The 15533-nt window shown below is 48.9% G+C and overlaps 1 protein-coding gene across 5 annotated transcripts in view; it reads right to left on the bottom strand.

Annotated features, from left to right (window-relative positions):
- The window catches only part of Sipa1l2 (signal-induced proliferation-associated 1 like 2), a 150677-nt gene that overhangs the window by 77397 nt on the left and 57747 nt on the right, over positions 1-15533 (bottom strand). The window lies entirely within an intron of this gene.

Genomic DNA, 15533 nt, shown 5'->3' on the forward strand with positions numbered 1-15533 from the left:
CCTTGCTGGAGCCAGACCTCTGTCTCACATGTGCTGACTCCATGTTCTTACCCAGGGTGCTCTGCTGCATGCTTCTTACCCAAAGACTCGGCAAGGCCTTCCTCCCTCTCCTTAGCCACATGTCTGCCTATTGAAGTCCTACACACAGCAAGTCTTTCAGAAGTTGCCTCTGTGATACAGTCTCAGACACACTATCACGTCTTCTTAAATATGGATGGAAAGAATCCAGTGGGGGAAACGTTTCTAACAAAAAACTAGATGTGCATTTCCAAATATGAAATTGGACCCTATCTAATTCCACATATGAAAATCACCCAAAAAAGATAAATTAGAAAAGTGCAAAAACTATAAAACTCACAGAAGACAAGCACCGGGTCTGGGGAGATGACTGGGAAGGAGCTTGTCCTGCACTCGTGAAGCCTCCAGCACTCACATAAACGCCGCGCTTCCTGGCTCATGACTTATACCAGGGGTGATTGGGGGTGTGACAGGAGGATCCCTTGGCCCAGTGGCCAGCCACACTGAACGGGAACACTCCAGGACAGTAAGAGATCATGACTTAGACATTATGGAGACTAACTGAAAAAGACGTGTAATGTTGATCTCTGCCCTCCACCCCCACAAACACTAACCCTAACCTGCATTACCCCACCCCACACACACACAAGAAACACAGCCCATAGAAGCTGGGAGTATGAGCTCGGCCTTGGCAGCGGCTTCCTGGATAGAGCCACCAACAGCACTGTCACCAAAGAAAATGACTGGGAACTGGGCTTTGTCAGAATCAGGATGTTTGTGTATCTAGAGACTACTGCAGAGTGAGGTAGGCAGGCAGCCCTGGAATGGGAGGGCACGTCTGGGAACAGCCTGGGTCAGGGTAGAGGCCCAGGGTGTCTAGGTCCCAACCACAGCAGGAAGCCTCTCCCTTGCCAACAGGTCTGAGTGCTTCCTCCCTGGGAGCTCCTTGCCCCCACATCTAAGTAACTGGGAGCCCCAAAGTCACCATCTAAATGGCCTTTTAAACTCCTAAAGACTGCACAGTGTAGCACGAGGCAATCACCTCCACCCACAACTTCCGGTTTGATCTTGCACAATCAGCAGACTGCAAACCATACACTGTGGGGTCTGATAAGTCCAAAGATGGACAAAAGAATAAAGGCCTCCAACATCAAGACGACGTCTCCTGCTCACACAGGAAGCACCCGAATGCCCGAGATCCATGCGTACATGCGCCTTTTAGGTCTAGGCATCCAGTGTTTAATCTAATTTTCCCTCATGAAATGGCTGGCTTTGGCTCAAATTGAATCAGCATTTCCATTATAAATCTCCATTTCCACGTTTTCTGGGTTTGACTGTAAAATGTCTTTTGTATGAAATCTGACACCGGCAGAAGCCTGAATTTTAATGCTTTTCATTGGCAAAATGTGTCCTCCCCTCAACCCCTCCCTGCCAAAATCAGAGTCACAGTTTTTACAAGTCAAACACCTGGAAACATGTCTACGAGAGCAAGCGAAATCCAGGGTGGCTCCTCCACCGTCCGATTCCTACCTTAGCTCCAAAGCTCTCCTGTGGGTTTACTATTCTTCTATTAAACCAAGCATCCCCAGACATGTCACATGAGGAGACTTGACCTTCTCTCTGAGCTTCGAGTGCTGAGCCTGCACAGCTCTCTCCTGAGGATGGGGACACACTGCAGCTAGAAGCTGGGGCTGGGGTGGGAGGTGCTCTGCCTTCCAGGTCAGTCAGAGCTGTCACGTAACAAATAGGCCTTGATGCCGGGAGGATGGAGCCCAAAAGGGAGGGAAACAGAGACCAGTCATTGCTGCCTAGAATAAGCCAGTCTCTCAGTATGGCCAGAGAAGTTTCCCATCTCTTACAACAAACAATGGTCTCTGATTGCCACAAGGCTCTATACTGGTGGCCATGAGACAAAGGCTTCTCGAGTGTTTTAGACACACAGTGCTACCCTCGTATGAGAGACCTACACAGAGAACCAGAGGAAATCTGACTGAACCCCAGAAGTTTGCAGACACTTAAGACCACAATGTGGCTTTGAGGATGAAACCACAGCTCTGCAGACCTCGTTGGTTACTCTACTGAGGGACAAGTTCCCCTCACCAGCTTCACATGGTACTTGTCATTAACAAAAGCTCTCAGGACAAGAGAAAATGGGTATTAAATTAAATTACCACCACCACCACCCCCGGGCTGGGGCAGCTCAGTGCTTAAGAGCACAGACGGCTCTTCCAGAGGACTGAGTATGAATACCAGAACCCATTTTGGGTGGCTAACAACTGTCTGGAACTCCAGTTCCAGGAGCTACAACACCCTCTCTGGCCTCAGCAGACAGTGCACACATGTGGCACACACATAAATACATGCTAGTAAACACTCAAAAACTGAACAACAGGCTTTGCAAGAACTAAGAGACAGCCCACAGCACCACTATAAAACTTCATGGAGAGAGTTCAGGAACCAATCCCTCAGAGACCCTTGGCTACGTCTCCCCTTTGAATATTAACTATAATCACCTTACTCTGAAAAGTCATCAATAACCAACTTTTCTGCAGAGATTCACAAGTGACAGAGGAGCAGCCGTCAGAAAGTAAACGTCAGCCCCATCTTCCCTTGGGTCCCAACAGCTGAGGCTTGTCTTACCTCAGAGGGGAGGGGACTGGCGACAAGAAAGGAAGAGAGAACCTGCAAGAGAATCTGCAGATCTCACCCTCCCTGTGTGGTTGTGAGCAGTGAGTGAAGCACACCCTGTTTGTACACACTGGAAGCCGCATATGACAAACCAGGCTTTACCACCTACTATTTCCGCAGACACGAGAAACAGCCAAGCTGTCCAAGCATCAGCAAGAAGCTGCTTGGGGAGCCTGTGCTCTCAGGCTGTGCCGCGGGAGGCAGCGCTGTACCCTCTGTCTAGCTGCAAGTGTCCCTGCTGCTCAAGGACCATGAACTGAGGAGACCCACGGAAGGCAATACTCTCCCATGCCTCTACCCCAGATGGGTCCCTTGTGTGGTACACAAATGTGGTCCCATGACCTGGTGAAAATTTTTGTTGTGAAAACAAAACCAAAACAAAAAACAAAACAAAACCAGTATCAATATTCAAGATGATTTAATTTTAAAATTACTATAAACACGAAGTGTCTTAAACACACCTAAGTACATCTACCCACAAACCCACACATCCCTGTAACCCCCAACATAACCTTTGAGTTTTTTCCTTCTGTACATGTGTGCATACGTGCAGGGGGCGGGGGGCATCTGTAGAGGCCAGAGGTCAAACTTGGGCATCATTCTTCAGGTGCCAGCCAACTTGCTTTGTGAGTCAAGGTCCCTCCATTGTCCCGGGGTTCCCAGATGAGGCCAGGCTAGCTGGCCAGCAAGCCTAGGGGCCTGCCTGTAGCCAGCTCCCAAGGCAGGGATTCCAAGTGTACAACACCATGCCTCGCTTTTTAAAGAGACTGCTGGGGATCAAACTGAGGTCGTGATGCTCACAGAGCAAGGACTTTACCACCAGAACCATCTCCTAAGCTGACAAGTTTTGTCTTCTTATACATGGACAAGCGACTGACTCACTCCCACATCCCACATTCTAGGCCGTGGTGGACGACAAAGGATGGTACACAGGCTCTGTAATGCTGAGAGACCTGGATGGCACCATCTTTCCTCCTAAAGAGCAGGTTCCCAAACACACTTGCTACCAGTTTGTTCAACATAAACCAACCAGTGGGTAGGAGGGCACCATGGTAACATTAGCCCTGCCCACCTGCCAGCTCTCCAGCCATTACAGGCATTTGAGGAGCACAAGCACTGGGACTTGACACATAAAAAGGGATATGAAGACCAGGAAAAGCAAAACTGACCTCAGCAGTTCCTACCTCACCACACAGGTTCCAAAGTCAGACGGCGGCCCCTTCTGTAACGACTGTCAGGTCTGCAGTTCTTACTGCTTGCTTTTCACACCTGCTTTTAACATCTTCTTCCAGCATGTGTGCGTGCACATGTGTGTGTGTGTTGTATGGGGGTATGTGTAGGCATGTGTGTGTATGTAGGCTGGTGTGTGTGTGTGTGTGTGTGTGTGTATGTAGGCTGGTGTGTGTGTGTATGTAGACTGGTATGTGTGTGTGTGTATGTAAGCTGGTATGTGTGTGCGCACACACATGTGTAGGTTGGTGCATGTGTGAGCACATGTGCAGGCTAGACAGTCGCATTAGGTATTTTGCTCAGTCACTCTTAAACCTCTATGACATTTATTTGCTGGTTTATTTTGTGTGCACACAGGAGTGCATGGCATGCATGTGAAGACATGTCAGGAGACCACTTGCAGGAGTCGCTTCTCAAATTCCATCACAGGGCCACTCTAACCTCATCGATGAGCTTCAGGCTGAGTGACAGATCCTGTCTCCCTCCCCCAGCTGGACAGTGCCTGAGGAACAATCCTGAAGGAAGTTGCTGTCTGGCCTATCCCACACACATTCACGTGGGGTGCCCAGCACAAACATAGGAACACAAGACACAAATATCCAAGACTCAGATGAAAACAACAGGCAGAAGGCCGTGGGAGGAAGAGGCTGGCTTCCCCAGATCATGTCTTAGGGAGCCCAGTCAGCTTTCTGTTACTAAAAAAAGGTTCCTGCTGCTGGGTACTTAATAGGGGAAGTTTAGCTCCAGTTCTGGAGATTTCTGAGCATGGGGTCAGGATGAGCAGAGAAAGCCAAGAGCTCAGGGTTAGGGGTCCCTCTTCTAACAGTTCACTCTTACAAGAACTAGTTCAAGGTACTGGGGGAAAGACCTTCATCCCTCTGAAGGAAACAACCAGGGGTCTTTCCTAGTCCCCACCTAACCTTCAGAATTTGGACTAAGCCTCTACTCTTGGGCTGTCTTCTAGTCAACTGTCTGATGAAGTCTGCCTTGCAAGGTATGTTCTGTGCAAAGATGTTGGAAATTCTTCCGTATCTATGGTCACCTATGTTCCTCCTTGGAGAAGTGGTGGTAGTTTATTTGTGACTTACTGGGTATTTTCAGGTACTGAATTTCTTTTAGTTTATCACATATCTTAGACATTAATCCATTATTTGATACATAGCACACAAAGTTTCCCCCATTCTATGGGCTGCTGGTTCAATCAGTTAGATTGTTTCCCTTGATGTAAGAACCTTCGTAAGTTCAATTACTTTGGGAAAAGAGAGAATAGTATTACAAACAAACAAACAAACAAACAAACAAACAAACAGACTCATCTGTGCCAGCTCAGAACATATCATGAAAGCTGGGTATGGAGCTCACATCCCAGCACTCAGGAAATAGTGATAGGAAGATCAGGAGTTCAAGGCCAACCTCACTGTATAGAAAGGGCTACATGAGACCTCATGTCAAAATAACCAAGGCAATTCAAACCTAGTACCTTCAGAGACAGTGTGAACCAACAGTGACCCGGCCAAGATAGCGTCTCCAGTCTTCAATCCTCTCCTCTCCTAGTCTCTCCTGTTTCCCTCAGACCACGTGGAAAACATCCTTGACCTATCGGTGCAGCAGGAAAGGCTTCTGACCTGTCTGCCCAGAATGGGTGACTGAAGAGGCTCCAGGCAAGTCTTCTATCCACTTAAGACCCAGAAAGTGGTTTCTCACAGTTGTAATAATTGTCAGCCCACGTGACAGACGCAGCTGGGTCAGAGTGGGGCAGGGCCACCCATGTATTCTGGCTCCAGAGATACCCACATCCCCAGCCCATGTTTAGAATTAATTCTTGTTTTAGGAGTCTAAAGACAGACTTGGGGGTTTTCCTGGATCTCTTTGTCTCTCTTCCCAATGTAGCCACATAAAATAAATCTCGATTTTTCTGTTTTTAAGTTTTGACTCTTCTAACTGGTTGAACCTGACTCTGGACATATGTGGTAACCTAACCTCCAAGTTAATAATACCACAGGGTCCATCAAACACCAGTGCTGTGCAGAGGTGATCTCCAGATACACAACAGCCCAGGAAAGACCCAGCATGCATCCCACAGCAGAATCTCAGTCTTTTCAAACACTAATCCCAAGTGCAAGTTGAAAGCCAATTTTCTAGAGAGGTAATTACATAATCCACTTTTTACAGTCAAGCTTTGCTACAGCATAATTAGTTGAGCAAAAGGAAAATAAATACTCAAATGAATATTAGTGCAGAAATCATGGAGACGCTCAAGGCAGAGCCTCCCTGGCTTTGATGACTTCCATGAGGCTCAGACAGAGCTGCTCTGGAGCTGTGCTGAGCTTGGAGGGTGAGCAAGCACAACAGAGGAGCCCACCCCACCCCGGGACCAGCACAGACTGCACACAACCCCACCCCGGGACCAGCACAGACTGCATACAGCCCCCTCGGCTCTTCCTGTCTCCTGGCAGCCTTTACTCAATTCACAAAGAACTTGGAACCCAAATGGCTCTATTGTGTGGCAGGTACTTCCCACAGTGTGAAGACTTGTAGAAGACACAAACAAACAAGAACACGCTCAATAAAGACACTGTTCATCTACTCTTGCAGCAAACATGAACTAAGCCCTTTCTCAGCCTGGGAGCAAGCCAGCACTGCAGTAGTGAGCCTGAAGAGAGACAGTTGCTCACCTTGTGGAGACCACATGCAAAGTGGAAGACAGTACAGTGCCTGTGTACAGACAAACTGTAAAGAGGTGGCACATCACACAGGGATGGCGTCCACCCAGAGAAGGAGGTTGCAAGTAGGGTTAGTATAGGACAGGAGAAAAGATGTGGGAAGGTAAGCGTCAGCAGAGGAGTGCACCTCCACAGAGACCCAGGGGCCTTGGCGAGCCAGAGGCATGGAGGAAGCTGGCCAAGAACAGAGGAGCTTGCAGTCACTGCAGAGGGTACAGGACCCAGAAGCCACTGCCTGCGCTTCTGCTTCTGGTCTGCCTGGTGCCTCACGTGGCTCCAGCACGTCCATGCTGAGGCTCTCCTGTGATTCTTCCCTTCCTTGTCCACCTGCCTGTTTGCTCTTCAGTAGCAGGCTCTACCTGTTCCCTGAAAGGCCCCTGCTGTGGGCTGCAGGAAGTATCCCAAAGGAAAACGCCCATTTCAAGGCACCAGTGGTGGTTTGGGGTGACCTGTGTCAACCACAGAGGTGCCAAGGCTGCTTTGGAAGGCCTAGTGCTGAATGCAGTGTCCTATTTGTGGAAAGGTTATGTAGACAGATGTTGTTGTTAGAATAAGTGAGGTCACTGGCAGCCTGACGGGACAGATGAGTGAACTTAAGAGGAAAAACTCTTTCATGGCCCTGCTGGTCCAACTTGAACTTGGAGTTTGAACATGCAACCATATGATGGGCTTTACTCTGCTCCTTCCTCCTGCTAACCTTGACTGTGTGTGGTGTGCGCACGTGTGGGAGGATAGTCTATCACTGTTTACACCGACCCTTGAAACAAAGCCCTCTCACTAAGCTTGGAGCTAACCTGGCAGCCTGCAAACTCCAGTGAGCCTCCTGACCCCACCTTCCACAGTGCTGAGGTCTCAGGTCATGACCTACCTGTGGCTGTGTTCAACTTTTTCAAGGACACTGGGGTCTTTGAACTCAGGTCTTCAGGCTTAGACAGCTAATGCCCTTATCCACTGTTTCCACCTTGAATCTCTGTCTCTAACTCTCTGTATCCCTGCTACCGTAGATGACAAGCAAGAAGGAAGGCTTCTGGATCATTCGGAAGCCAACCAGAGACAGAGGCTCCCGGTGAACTGGGTTTGATGGAGGAAACCCATAGGGAGTTTCTTCATGGCAGGCATGGAGACCAGATATGCACAGCCTTGAAAAGGGTCTAGTCTCATACTGTAAAAAACGCTGTCTGTCCAGTTTTGCTGCTGTGCGGAAATCCTGACTAATAAAGCCACTCCACCAGTTCACCTTGCTGCAGGCGGAGGAAAGTGATGCTCCTCCCAGGAACAGCTCTCTGGTAGCCTGGCAGAAAGAAGGCTGAAAGAACCAAGACACAGCGCAGGAGGAAGGCTGCGCTTCAGCAAGGCAAATATTTACTGTTCTCAGGGCTTTAAATGTGAACATTCTTACTCAGTCACCCGCGAGCCAGACTTTATCACAGTGCTTTGGGCTTGGGGTATTTTTTGTCTTCTTCTGTATTTTCCAAACCAATAGAGAAATTGCAGTGCCAGGGTAGCTTAGCTTAGGCAAACAGGATTGCCAGTCTTCAGAACCTCACAGCCACCTTCATTTGCACAAGAAATAACCCTGACAGCAATGGTACTGCCAGCCAGGACTGTGAGAAGCATTTGGAAAACAGCTGACTGTGCCTCTGTGAGCTGCTGTCAGTCACTGCAGGCAGAAGCAGCCTGTCAATCTCACGGGCATCACCAATGGCTCCATCGACTCAGCTAACATCCACACAGGCAGGCCGCACAGCCAGGCCGGCCCGTCTCTAACAGGGAAGGCAGTAACAACACAAGACACACAGCAAGTGTGGCCTAAGACAGACACTCTGATACACATTTTGTAATATTTAAAATATTCAAAAGGAGAGACACTCGAGAGTACTTCAAACGGGTGCCAGGGAGATGGGCCAGTGGTAAATGCTTCCCTTGCGAGTAAGTGCAAGGGCCTGAGCATGAACTCGAGATCCCACACGGAGGAGCTGGATATTGGAGCTCCTTGTCATAATCCTGATGCTACAGAGACAAGAGGACTGACTGGTGAGTTCTGGGCCAGTGAGAGACTATCTCTAAAAAATAAAAAAAATCACTGTGGATAGGCACACTGAGGGTGACCATGTGTTGCTTTGATCCCTCTGCTGAGTACTGGTAACCACTGGGGCCATTTAAATGCAGTCATAGCAGAGACACAAAGACAAGACAAAGGGACAGGAATCTGGGAGTTAGCCATAGTCTGCCGGCAAGCAGACCCTTGGACACACAAGCTGCACAGATGCCCACCACATACGGGCACATGCTCACCACAGAGATGATGCCCTCCCATGGCTGTGCTAAAAGAGGGGACTGAGAAACACGTGTTTACACTTCAGGACCTATTTTTAACAAACTGTTTTCCTAGCCTCTGTGCCACCAAAGCCTTTCTGCTGTGCTCCCCTAAAAATAGTGATGCTTTTACTCCTGCTCAGAACGGCACGCAGGCTCCCCCCACCCCTGCCACGCGGTTTCTTCGATGGGAATGCACTCAGGAAGAATGCAGCATTTACTATTTTTGTGACAATATGGCCTTCTGTAACACACACAGCTGATGCTGCCACGTCGGAGGACGACTTCCTGCAGCAACTGTGCTTGTTCTGACTCCTGGCCTCCAGGCTGCAGGAGCTGATGACTTACACAGTCCCAGAGTTTGATAGTTTATTTTTACCAACAGGCTCACAAAGGGTCAACTACTTTCTATTACAGTAAGGAAGTAATTTCCAAGTTTAGGGGGAAGGAAGAATTAGCATTCAGCCTTAGCTGGCTTTCCCAGACAGCTTGACATAGCCTAGAGTTAGCTGAGAGGAACTGCCTGCAACACTTTGGACTACAGGCATGTCTGTGGGAAATGGTCTTGGTTTTAATGATGTAGGAGGGCCCACCCCAGTCATGATGCAGCCACATTCACCTGTAAGTGCTCTTGTGCTGCCTAAGAAAACTAGCTCAGCATTAGCTGTGAGTAAGCCAGCAAGCAGCATCCTTCACGGGATCTGCTGCACTTCTCAGCTTAAAGTGAGTTCCTGGTTAGACAACACTGCACTGCCTAGCAGGCAGGCCTGCCTCCAAGTGCCTCCTTTGAGTTTCTGCCCCGACTTCTTACAAAGACGGCTATGACATGCATTGAGGTCAACCCTTTCCTCCCATGGTCAGAGTGTTCTATCTCACAGCAACAGAATCTAACTAGAGCACAGAATACAACTACACACCACCCTGTGACTACAAAGCAAAACCAGGTCCCCTTTCTATGTTCTCTCTTAGAACTAACTACTCATGAAACGAAAGCTATGCTCACCCACCCCAGAGGCTGTTTACAAATGTGAGGCTATCGTTCAGTTTTCCAGGATGCCTTTCCTTTGAAATCAGTTATAACCCCAACATTGAAAGAACATGCATGTGTGCTCCCTGCCATGCAGCTGCTCCTCCCTGTACAGAGAAGACAGTGACACATTAAAGAGGTTAGAGGCGGGGGTTGGGGATTTAGCTCAGTGGTAGAGCGCTTGCCTAGCAAGCGCAAGGCCCTGGGTTTGGTCCCCAGCTCCAAAAAAAGAAAAGAAAAAAAAAAAAGAGGTTAGAGGCACCACAGTACTTCTATTGCTTATCTGCATTACTCCATATGCGAGCAAGGCCCAACAGGAGACATCTCAGGTTCTTCTACCAGAGAGAAAAAGTAGGCTCCACCTTCAATACCCAAGTGTGTCTGGAACAGGTGAGCCCAGCTCTGACCTCGCATACCTCCTTCCTGGGTTGCCTTAGACATGCCGACAAGAGAAAACAGACTCTGACCTCAGCAGAGCCCCTAACCTGTCCAGCTGTGTACAGGACCTCAGAAGCTACTATCCAGTCCTATATAAAAGACACAGCTGAAATATAGTCCACTCCACATTAAGCACGATGTCACACATCTGAAATCCCAGCACTCTGGAAGCTAAGAAAGAGGTTCACCACAAGTTCAAGGCCAACTTGGGCTGCACAGACAGACAAACAGACAGACAGACAGACAGACACACACACACACACACAAGAGAGATGCAGGGGATGGGTCTGCCTTTGGTAAGGAAAAGAAGATGTCAAGGAAAGGACCTTAGGGTACAGAGAACTCCCTCATATTAAGAGTTATAAAAAGTGGGGTTGGGGATTTAGCTCAGTGGTAGAGCGCTTGCCTAGGAAGCGCAAGGTCCTGGGTTCGGTCCCCAGCTCCGAAAAAAAGAACCAAAAAAAAAAAAAAAAAAGAGTTATAAAAAGTACAACATCATTTCCTAACTCAACCACCCCACGACTAAGTCATGTCCATCACAGGAGGAGAGGAGGGAAGATCTGCCCATCACAAGGTATGAACCAGCAGCTGTCAGGCAGCCTCCTGAAGGGAGCCACAAGGTCCTCAAAGGGCACTTTGAAGTAACAGCAACCAGGGTTACAGAAAGTCGTGAATGATCTCTGTAGCACACAGGCTCAGCTAGAACAGTGGTCTCCAGAAGAGTGGTCAGAGCCCTGAGAATGCTGTGCTGGCGTTAAATGTCACCTTGACACAAGCTAGACTCAATTCAGGGGAGAGAACCAGAAACTGCCTCCATAAAGAACAGGTTGTAGTCAAGCCCGTAGTGCATTTTCTTAGTTAGCTCACTGTGGGCAGGGCCACCCCTGGGCTGGTGGTCCAGGTTTATAAGAGAGCAGGCTGAGCATGTGACAAGGAGCAAGCCGGGGAGCAGCACCCTCCATTAGCTCCATGCAACAGCTCCATTGCAACAGCTCCTGCCTCCAGGCTCCTATCCTGTTTGAGGCTGGGCTTCAGGCAACCCACTGGGCTTTAGGATATAAAGGCAAACAAGCCCTTTCCTCCCAATGATAACCTTTTATCACAGTGTTTTGTCACAGGAGTAAAAACTACAACAAAGACAAGCATGCAATTTAAAGGGCTATGGCAGGGGTTCTCAGAGGTGCTGGGACACGAGGAAGAGTTCTACAGAGGCAAGTATCAGAGCTCAAGAGGTCGCCTGTCCTAAAACTCATTGGCCAATGCGCTGGAGACAGACCCAGGCCATTGGAAATCCCAAGTGGCCAGGAGTCCTCGTCCTCTAATCGCTGTATCTTCTCTCCAAGGCCAGGTCTGAGTTGCTGCTGAGGTCAGGGTTTTGGATGGTTTAAAATGTCCTCAGAGGTTCATATATTAAACACCTGGTCCTGAGCTCCTGGTCTTTCTTTGGAAGATTCTGGAAACTTCTGGAAACCTAGTTGGAGGACAAAGGTCACTGGGGGGTGTGGACCTATAAAGTTAGACTTGGTCCCTTGTAACTTCCTTGCTCTGTTCCTGTCCACCATCGGGCAAAGAATCTTACCCCCCATACGTTCTGGCCACCATGTTTGATCCAGATAGAGCAGGGCAAGGAACCACAGGCTGTACCCTCTGAACCCACAAGCCAAGCAACACCCTTTCTCCTCAGTGCCCCTCATCCCCACTACGGGCTGCCTGCCTCTCCCATCCTCCTTAACGTTTCTGTTCCTCACAAATGCTGTCTCTCAGCTGCTGTCTTTGGTATGTCACACAGCCTCAGAGAGCCCAGCTCTCTTCTGCCGGGGCCAACCCAATGTGTCCATTACCAACAACACACCTGCCTGCCTCACAGAGGCAAGGAGGAAGAAATCTGAGAACTCCATTCCTGGCTACACTTTCTTACCTGCCTGACACAGAAGGCCAGCCAAGTGAATTAGTGCTAAGAACTGTTCCAGGGAGACAGAAGCCCCTGGTACCTGCATGATCACAGCTTTTCTCCAGTCTACAGATAAAGCACAGGGTCGAGTCCCTGCCAAGAGCTCTCTGTATGAATTACTATCCCGCATCAACAGTGCTGTTGGCTCGGAGATTAAGGCCACACAGAGTAGCAGCTGCTGCCCTGGAAAGGACATGCCGGACACACTGTGCAAACAGAGCCCTGCCTGCAGCTCCCCCTGGGAAACCTGCCCCCTCCCCACCACAGGACCCGAAGGATCAGCTCCTGGGATTCAAACTGAAGAGAAAAGCCTCCAGCAGGTAAGGTAAAGAGACAATCCTACACTGCAGAAGACATTTGGAAAGGGTCTGAAGAGCTGGAGAGATGGCTCAGTAGTTGAGGTACTTGCCACCGACCAGAAGACCAGAGCTCAGCTTCCCAGCACCCACTACAGGAGTCCAGATGCTCCCACACCTGTGCAGCTCACTTGTTATCTCCTGAAGAGGCAGAAGCAAGTGGGTCCTTGGGGCCTACTGGACAGTTGGCCTGGCTAAACTGGCACACTCAAGGCCAGAGAGACCTTGTCTCAAAAACCAAAGAGGTGGTCAGAATGGTTGAGCAGGTAAGAGCACCCGTGCTATTCCAGAGGACCCAGATTCAATTCCCAGTACACATAACACACTGCTCATAACTGCCTGTAATTCCACTTTAAGAAAATTCAACACCATCCCTGCACTCTGCAGGCACCTGGTCCTACTGTACACATAAGCACATAGATAATTTTTTAAAAATATTGGACAGTGAGAAACCGATGGTTGATCTCAGGTCTCTACACACATGGGCACACATGTGTACATGTATAAACACACAAGACAAGGACTTGGGACATGGACTGAGGACATGCTCAAAGAGCAAGTTTTGGCATCCAGACAGAAAGGGACCCCGGGTAGGCAGTCCAATCCTGAAGCCTCTGCACAGCTGACTCATGGTCTGGCCTCTAGGTGCCCGAGTAAGTGACACTGTGGGCTCCTAGGCAGACATTCTCAGCACAGTCAAGACAGTGACTTCGCTATCACAGCAGGTCTGAGATGCTGACTCATCTCAGACAGAAAGGTCCCTTAATGAAAGTCTGAAACCTGTTCCTTCTGGTTGCCATCCTCCACACCTTATGTCCATGTCCGTTCTCTATGTGTGCAGTACTTGTCCATGTCCGTTCTCTGTGTGTGCAGTACTTGTCCATGCCCGTTCTCTGTGTGTGTAGTACTTGTCCATGTCCGTTCTCTGTGTGTACAGTACTTGTTCATGTCTGTTCTCTGTGTGTGCAGTACTTGTCCATGTCCGTTCTCTGTGTGTGTAGTACTTGCTGGAGTTTGACTTATCCAAGCCTTTCAGCCAGTGGCTATTTTTTTTTTTAACCAAACAGAAAATTGACACAGCCAGGGTCCCTCATTATCTTAGCGTGAAACCATCCTCCCGTCTCAAGGAAACAGTTCAGTGTCAACAGCACTAAATTAATGCTGCCTTTGTGAGGCTGACGCTAATTTCTGCAAAATTTAATTTGCAAAAAGTAGCCCAAGGCTACTGCAATATCAAATTCACTTGATGTGTTAATTTCACACTCCAGGGTCTTCATCCCAAGAGTGGGGGGAGGGGGCAGCAATTATATAAAGTAGCAGAGAGCCTGAACTTACCCAAGCAACCCTGACCCCAGAGAGTAGTCCTCCCAGCTCAGCAGCGAGCCAAGGCCCACCTTGCCTGCTGCCAGCCCCTAAGAGAGGGAAGAGGAGGACTCCAGAAATCCACCCACCAGGCTGAATCCGTCCCTCTGCAGAGCTCAACTCCTAGGTACCCACATCCCGCTCAAGAAACTTTGTCTTTAAAAAAAAAGAAAGAAAGAAAGAAACTTTGTCTTTCACAGAAGAAATTGAGTTTGCATTTAAAAACCAAAGGCAGAGGCTGGATGGGTCAGTGGGTACTGTGCCTGTTGCACAAATGTGGATCTGAGTTTGCAGCCCTAGCAGCCATGTTTGCAGTCCCAGCCACTGGGAGACAGACCTGGGGGCTTATGACCAGCTACTCTAGTCTTACCAATAGCCTTAGACTTAGTGAGAAACTCTCTCGAAATATAAGCTGGATACTTCCCAAGAAGAGACCTAGCTTAGCCTCTTACCTACAAATGCACACGTATGCACATATGCACACAGTCCTGAGTATGTGCACACACCCCAAGTTCTCGTTCTGATACAGGTGACAGTGTGGTGGCTGCAATGAGGAAGATGTCACTTGTGTACCACAGACCCTTCACCTGCGCCTACTAGTTGGAAACATGACAGCAGAAAGACAGGCAGAAACTGGTAACCTGACTATCACAGTGACTTATTTAGTCAACTCAGACCCTTCAAGTTTCTCCATCACTGGACTGCGTCCCATCGGTCATTAATGAGTCTTCTAGACAGCAGTTCTCAACCTTCCTAAGGCTGTGACCCTTTAATGCAGCTCCTCATGTTGTGGTGACCCCAACCACAGAATTATTGCATTGCTACATCATGACTGTATGTTAATGTTATGAATCATAATGTAAACAGTTTTTGGAGACAGAGGTTTGTCAGAGGGGTCTCGATGCACAGGTCAAGGACCGGTGCTCCAGAAGCTAAGATTTCAGAGGCCATCTTTATACTCTACCTATCGCTGAGCTGGTGTTTACCTCAGGCCATGCAGCTCAGATGGAGGACGCTTTCTAGCCACTCTCGAGGGCTCTCAGAGGAGCAGTGTTGCTCGATGGTCCCTCTTGGTCTAGAAGAACAACACTCAGTTGCCTCAGCCTCTTCAAGTGTCTCATGACGGACATTTATGGCTGTGGGCCCTGGGCTACGTGAGTAACAAGTTGTAAGTCAGCTGGAAATGGAAGAGACTACAAAGACAGAATTTCTCACAGAAAGAATGGAAGGCAGCACGGCTGGACAGATGAGAAACAGCTAGGATATACGGACAGTGTGGGGTCTCAGAGAAGCGGATTTCAGAGCCCAGGTCTGTACCAAGAAAGGTGAACAACCCCTCTGTGCTGAGCCTTGTTTGAAGCATGACACCTTTGCTCCTGAAATGTTACTAACCTGTCAGCTCTGTGACTCTGGAGACAGAAGCG

The sequence above is a fragment of the Rattus norvegicus genome, chromosome 19 (genome assembly GCF_036323735.1).
Source record: "Rattus norvegicus strain BN/NHsdMcwi chromosome 19, GRCr8, whole genome shotgun sequence".
NCBI lineage: Eukaryota > Metazoa > Chordata > Mammalia > Rodentia > Muridae > Rattus > Rattus norvegicus.